Here is a 7,654-nt window from a genome sequence, read left to right as displayed (position 1 = left end):
CCTTCCAGACTTCTCTCCACAGGCACTTACATTCACAGGCAGGATAGCCCAGCAATGAGCATGTGGGCTTCTGACTCAGCCTGTGTGCAAATCCTGCCTCCACTGCTTACTATGTTACCATAGGCAAGTATTACTATCATTGGTAAGCCTTGGTTTCCTCATTTGTAGAGTGGGAATGATAGTACATAATTCAGAGAATTCTTGTAAGAACTAAGAAAGTACATATGGAAAACCTTGTAGTAAGATCTCCACATTAGTTGCTATTATTTCTTGCTGTATGCTAACTCTTCACAAAGCTCACAGTATAGCAGTCACCAGACTCTGTGGAAAAAATAGACACATAAATTACTGTGACATTGTGATTTATAAAAAATATATATTTGGTCATATTTCTCCCGTATATTTGGTCTTTGTTCATAGTTCCTGGCTCACAGCTCTTAAAACCCTTAAAATTTCCTGTGATAAGAGGATAAAAGTGTCTTTTGTTATGTTAATGAGACTTTTAGAAAGCTCTTAGGTAACCTAAGGATGGGGGGCTGGTTGCCAGGAGAATCAACCCTATGATTATAGAGCTGGAACTTTCAGTCCTCCTTTCCACACCTCTGGGGAGGAGAAAGGGGCTGAAGATTGAATTCAACTGCCGATGGCCAGTGATCTAACCAAGCATGCCTATGTGATAAAGCCTTCATAAAAACCCAAAAGGAGTTTTAGGTTGGGTACACACATGGAGATGTGGGAAGAATGGTGTGCTTAGAAAGGGCATGGAAGCTGCACCCTTTGCGCTACCTTTCCCTACGCATCTCTTTTGTCTGGCTGTTCTTAAGTTATATAACCAATTTATCTATAAATTGGTAATCTGGTGAGTGAAATATTTCTGAGTTCTATGAGCTGCTCTAGCAAATTAATCAAATTCAAGGAAGGGTCATGCAAACTGCTGATTTATAGCCAGTCCTTCAGAAAAACAAGTAACAACACCTAGGCTTTTGATGGGCATCTGAAGTGGAATGGGGAGGGGCAATTTTGTAGGTTTGAGCCCTCAACCTGTAGAATCCGATGCTGCCTCTGGGTAGTGTCAGAACTGAGTTGAATTATAGGATATGCAGCTAGTGTCCAGAGCAGTGCTTGCTGTTGGTGTGGGGAATCCCCCCATAACACACACCCACTTTGGGTTTGGGTCCAAGAACCCAAAAGAATTACTAACTTCAGCCCTGGCTGGTGTAGCTCAGTGGACTGAGTGTAGGCCTGCAAACCAAAGGATCACCGGTTTGATTCCCAATCAGGACACAGGCCAGGTTCCCAAGTAGGGGGAGTGCAAGAGACAACCACACATTGATGTTTCTGTCCCTCTTTTTCTCCCTCCCTTCCCCTCTCTCTAAAAATAAAGAAATAAAATATTCAAAAAAAGGAATTACTAACTTCAATTCAGAATTACAAATGCTGTAATGAAAGTGTAGTTGATTCTCATTCTTTATGGATTTTGTATTTGTGGATTTGCCCGTTCACTGAAATTTATTTCTAACCCCCAAATCAATATTTGCAGTGCTTTTGAGTTCATTCTCAAACATGCACAGGGTAGCAAAAACTTTGAGTCACCTGACATGCTTGTGCACATTCCCAGCTGAGGCTGAACAAGATGATTCTCTGACTTCTCGTTTCAGCTCTCAGGCTATAAATAAGTGTACTTTTCATGGTCTACCTAGTGCTATATTTTTTATATTTTCATGCATTTTGTTAGTGCTTTTCTGTTTAAAATGGCCCCAAAGCATGGTGCTGCAGTGCTGTCTAAGCAAAAGAAGGCTGTGCTGTGCCTTATGGGGAAAATGCATGTTTCATAAGCATGCATTCAGTTATTAGTCATAAGTGTTGTTGGCTGTTTGAGTTCGGTTAATGAATCAATATATATCCTAAAAAGAGGTCTTTAAACAACACAAGATTATATGCTGGTCAGTTTGATGCAGGATAGTAAAGAGCTAAAAAAATCCCTTGGTAAATGGAATAGGGAAACTGAGACAGATAGCTGAACAAAATGGCCAAGCAATTTATAGCCAGACAGGAAGATTATCTCCCTAGAGATAACATCTAGACCTCAGTTGTGTTTTAGCTCCAGGCCCAGGAAAGCAGCAAAACCAGGGGGGTGAGCTGGGACCAACTACAATGACTAAAGACCCCCTGCCCTGGCACTGACCAATCAGAGGAGACCATGGCCCTGATAGGGCACACATGGAGAACTGATGAATATCCTGGTGAAACCCTCCCCTTGAGGCCTCCCCTAAGATTCCCACCTACAAGAGAGAGATAAAAGCCTCAAGACAAAGGACCCAGTACTGGAACTCTCTCTCTGGGCAGCAGCCCGAGCCTTTCCCTTTCCCCTCTTCTTCCCTCTCTTCTCCTCCACAGGCATGCATCTCCTAAACTCTGAGGAACTTGCCATCAGGAGCAATGGGCAGCAGCAGTTCTTCCCAGGCTAATCCCCTGAACCTGTCCTCAAAACTCCCTTTTCTCTGACTTCCCAGTGAGCTAAGGCAGGGCAGCCTAAGCCCTACTGTTGCTTCTTCTATGCTAACCCTTCCTTGTTTCACTGTCCCCAGCTTTAATAAACATACCCACATAGTCACCTGGACTCACGTTATGAAATATTTCCTACCTGAGGTCAAGAACCCACACATTACAGCTGGCCCTAGGCAGGCCTTGACCAGCGGCTCATAGGAAACTAACCCTGTATTTGCCCCAGGCCAAGGGATCAGTATTTGCAGTGACTTTATAGAACATAACTGCTGCAAATAACAAGAATCATCTATGTGTAGAAAGAGCTCAGAGAACTCACAGGAGGAGTTATCAGCTCAGCCAAGTGAAGAGGCCTCTCAGAGGAGGCACTTCTTTATAAAGGCAACTTCTCTCAGAGGAGTTGACTTTGCAAAGAGAAAGTGAGAGCTTCCTGATAGATCAGAGAGGGCAACAGTGATCTGGTGATGTGGGTCAACACACACAAACATGAAGGCTTAGAAGCATGTTTGTGAACTACTGAGACAGAAGTCCAAAGACAATCTATCATTCTTCTATTTAACAAATATTTAGTGAACTCATCCTATGTGTCAGGAATGTATGGGTAAGGGTTGAGCATGGGTGACAGGATTAGGTGGGACATTGAGAGTAGCCCTGGATGCCATGATAAAAGGTCTGGAATTTGTCCATGGATGATCATCAAAGGCTTTTTAGACAGGACTATGGAGTGACCCAGTATGGCCAGAGAGCAAAGACTTAGGTAAAACTAAATGCCTTCTTTCAGTTACACAGTAGACTAAATGACACAAAGAAGCTACAATGACTGGTGGATCCAAGATGGTGGAGGAGTAAATGGAAGCTATGCTACCCTCCTCCCAGGACCAATCTGGAATTATAACTAAATTGAAGAGAAAGCATCCAGAATAACCAACTAAACACTAGCTACAAAGAAGCCATATAACCACAGACAGATGGAAGAAACCACTTCACCATAGCACAACTGGTAGGGAGTGTGGAGGAGGCATGAGAGGGCTGGCTGGCCCCTTAGGGGTGGCAGCTGAAGTTCTGGAGGGATATTCCAGCAGCCAGGGAGTTTCCCCTGAGAACTGTGGGATCTAAACCACAAGCCTGGCTCCCCAGGCTACAGCACCAGAGTCAGAAGGAAACCCAGATAACATCCAGCTGTGAAAAGCAACTGGGATTCTGTCTGCCAGGGAGAGATGACTAGAGATGCAGACAGCCTCTTAAAGGGTCAACACACAAAATTTCATTTGTAGCCACTTACTCTGGGTTCCAGCAGAGGGACAGCAGAGTGGACTAGAGACATTTGAGGACAGTCTGGGGCTAGTGGCTCTGGAAAGAGACCTGATGGAACAGCTACCAGGATCCCTGTGTTGAGTCATTCCCCATATTGCATGGGCAAAAAATTCAAGAGGAGGGAAGGCTCATAAACTCATTTTATAAGGCCATCATTATCCTAATTCCCAGATCAGATAAAGACACTATGAAAAAGAAAATTATAGGCCAATATCCCTGATGAGCATAGGTGCTAAATCCTCAACAGAATATTAGCAAACTGAATAGAGCAATGAATCAAAAAGATCATACATCATGATATAGAGGGATTTATTCCAGGAATGCATGGTAGGCACAACATTTACAAATCAATAAATGTGATTCACCACATAAACAAAATGAAGGATAAAAACCACATGATCATATCAATAGATGCAGAAAAGCTTTTGATAAAATCTAGCACCCATTTATGATCAAAACTCTCAGTAGAGTGGGAATACAGGGAAGATAACTAAACATAATAAAGGCCCTATATGACAAACCCACTGCCAGCATCATACTCAATGGGCAAAAACTACAAGAGTTCCCTTTAAAATTGGGAACAAGATAGGGATGTCTGCTTTCACCTCTCTTATTCAACATAGTACTAGAAGTCCTAGACACAGTGACCAGACAGGAAGAAGAAATAAAAGGCATCTAAATTGGAAAGAAAGAAGTAAAACTGTCTACTTGCTGATGACATGGTACTTTACATAGAAAACCCCAAAGATTTCACCAAGAAACTGCTACAACTGATAAATGAATTCAGCAAAGTAGCCAGATACAAAATTAATATCCAGAAATCAGTTACTTTTTTATATGCCAATTATAAACTAACAGAAAGGGAATTTAAGAAAACAATCCCATTCACAATTACTTCAACAAGAATAAAACACCTAAGAATAAACTTAATTGAGGATGTAAAAGGCCTGTAAACAAAATTATAGGACAATGAAGAAAGAAATTGAAGAAGATACAAATAAGTAGAAGCACATAACATTATTATGGATAAGAAAAATTAACATTATTAAAACATTCATACTATGCAAAGCAATCTATAGATTCAGTGCAATTCCTGTCAAGATTTCAATGATGTATTTTCACAGAACTAGAACAAATATTTCAGAAGTTTATATGGAACCACCAAAGTCCTTGCATGGCAACAATGATCCTGAGAAAGAAGAACAAACCACCTAATATCAAACTATACTAGAAGGCCATAGTAATCAAAGCAGCCCGGTATTGGCCTAAAAACAGACACATAGATCAATGTAACAGAACAGAAAGCTCTGAAATAAACCCACACCTTTACAGTCAGTTAATATTTGACAGAGGAAGCAAGCACATACAATGGGCTAAAGATAGTGTATTCAATTAGAGGTGTTTAGAAAATTGGACAGATATGTACAGAAAGATGAAACTAGACCACCTTCTTACACCACACATAAGAATAAATTCAAAATGGATCAAAGACTTAAATGTTAGACCCAAAACCATAAATATCCTAGAAAAAAAAACATAGGCAGCAGAATCTCAGACATTGCTCATAGAAATTTTTTATCGGATATATCTCCCCAGGCAAGGGAAACAAAAGAAAAAATAAATGGGACTACATCAAACTAAAAAGTTTTTGCATAGCAAAGGAAATCATCAACAACATAAAAAGACAACTCACAGAATGGGAGAACATATTTGCTGATACATCTGATATGGGGTTAATATCCAAAATTTATAAAGTACTTACAAAACTCAACACCAAAAAATTAAACAACCCAATTTAAAAATGTGCAAAAGACCTGAATAGACACTTCTCTGAAGAGGACATACAGATGGCCAATTGACATATGAAAAGATGTTCAACGTCACTAATCATCAGAGAAATGCAAATTAAAACCACAGTGAGATACCATCTCACACCTGTCAGAATGGCTATCATCAATAAATTAACAAACAAGTGCTGGTGAGGATGTGGAGAAAAGGGAAACTCTTGCACTGTTGATGGCAATGCAGTTTGGTGAAGCCACTGTGGGAAGCAGTATGGAGATACCTCAAAAAATTAAAAATGGATCTGCCTTTTGACCCAGTGATTTCACTTCTGGGAAAATATCTGAAAGAACCTAAAACACTAATTTGAAAGAGCACCCCTATGTTCATTGCAGTGTTATTTACAATCGCCAAGATATGGAAGCAGCTCAAGTGTCCATCAATACATAAGTGTATAAAACAACTATGGGACATTTACACAATGGAATTCTACTTGGCCATAAAAAAGAAGAAAATTTTACCCTTTGCAACAGTATGGATGGACCTGGAGAACATTATGCTACATGAAATAAGCCAGTCAGAAAAAGACAAATATCACATGATTTCACTCATATGTGGCATCTAATGAACAAACTGAACTAACAAGCAAAACAGAGACAGATTCATAGATGGAGAGCAGTTGACAGTTAGTGGAGCGGAGTTGAATTAGGGAGTAGAGGGCCTGAGCAAAAAGGAAAAAGGACTCATGGATATAGACAACAGTGTGGTGATTTTGGGGGGAAGGGGATATAAGGGGACTAAATGGTAAAGGAAAAATACAACAAAGATTGAATTCCAGAAAAAAACAGGAAGCTATGGCATTTCCTTCTCTGGAAACTGGGAAGGATAGTTGAAGCTCTAAGTACCTCAAGGTCAGGTTTTGTTATTTCCTTACTTAACACCTTTGAGGGTCTCTTGCTGTGCTTAGAACTAAGTACAAATGCCTTCAGCCTTTCTGACTCAGCTGGTTTCTCTTTTTAGTTCATCTCTCACTGTTTCCTTACTTAAACCCTGTACACCAGCCACATGGAACTTCTTGTAGTTCTTCAGTGAGCCATGGCCTCTTTGCCTCAGGTCTTTGCTGCATTTTCCCTGGAATGTGGTTCTCCCACTCCCTGCCCACTACCTGCAACACATGCTTGGCTTACTCTATTCATCCTTTAGGTTTTAGGGTCAAAGTCACTTTCTCCCAAAAACCATATCTGTGCATGCTCTCTACATGACACTTTTCACACTGAGTTGTCTTGCTTGATTTATTGTCCATCCTTACTAAACAGACCATAATCTCTGAGGGCAGAAACCCAGTATGTCTGACTTACTGTCCATATCCCTAATACTTGGTGCCTGTGAGCCCATAGACAAGGGAGAGAACAGGCTCCCCTTGGGATTTTGCATCCAGCTCACCCAGTCTGTGAACTGGAGGGGTTTTGCATTACGCTGATGACTGAATTTTCCATTCACCACTGTGGGTGCTTGTGATCCCTGCAATCCAGGTTTCCTTAAGCTCCATGCATTGCTAAGGATGATCACATGCATTACTCAGGGTGCTGAGTTTGCCCTCCAGCCAGCAGGACCCTCTGTGAACTGTGAAACAATTTATTCTTCTTCAATGCACTAAGTGGATGTAAGTATCTATAATTACAGTTGCATTTTCTAAAGGACACCAATTATCCTTAATTCATGGATTATACTTATTGACTGAGAGCAGGAAATGAAAAAGCACATTGCATTGGCAGGGGAGGTATTCTGCTTCTTTGCTTCCCAGTGGGTCTTGGAATTCTTTCTACTCAAGGGTCCAGCTCTCATTCTGCTGCACTATGGTAGGTCCGTCAACCTGATCTCTAGGGCATAAAGGCATAAAGGAAGACATGAGACTATTTCAGGTTATGTCAGTGTGTGTCTGGTCCTGTAGATACAGAAACTCAATTTTGTCACTGATTCACAGTAATCAGACTCATAAGAGCCTAAGTCATAACCAGAACAAAGAGTCTTTTCACCTGGTGGGAGGATAGTA

Source organism: Phyllostomus hastatus, unplaced genomic scaffold, assembly GCF_019186645.2.
Source record: "Phyllostomus hastatus isolate PE091 unplaced genomic scaffold, TTU_PhHast_1.1 phas_contig_113, whole genome shotgun sequence".
Classification (NCBI taxonomy): Eukaryota; Metazoa; Chordata; class Mammalia; order Chiroptera; family Phyllostomidae; genus Phyllostomus; species Phyllostomus hastatus.
The sequence above is the reverse complement of the archived record's forward strand: the minus strand, read 5'-3'. Positions refer to the sequence as shown.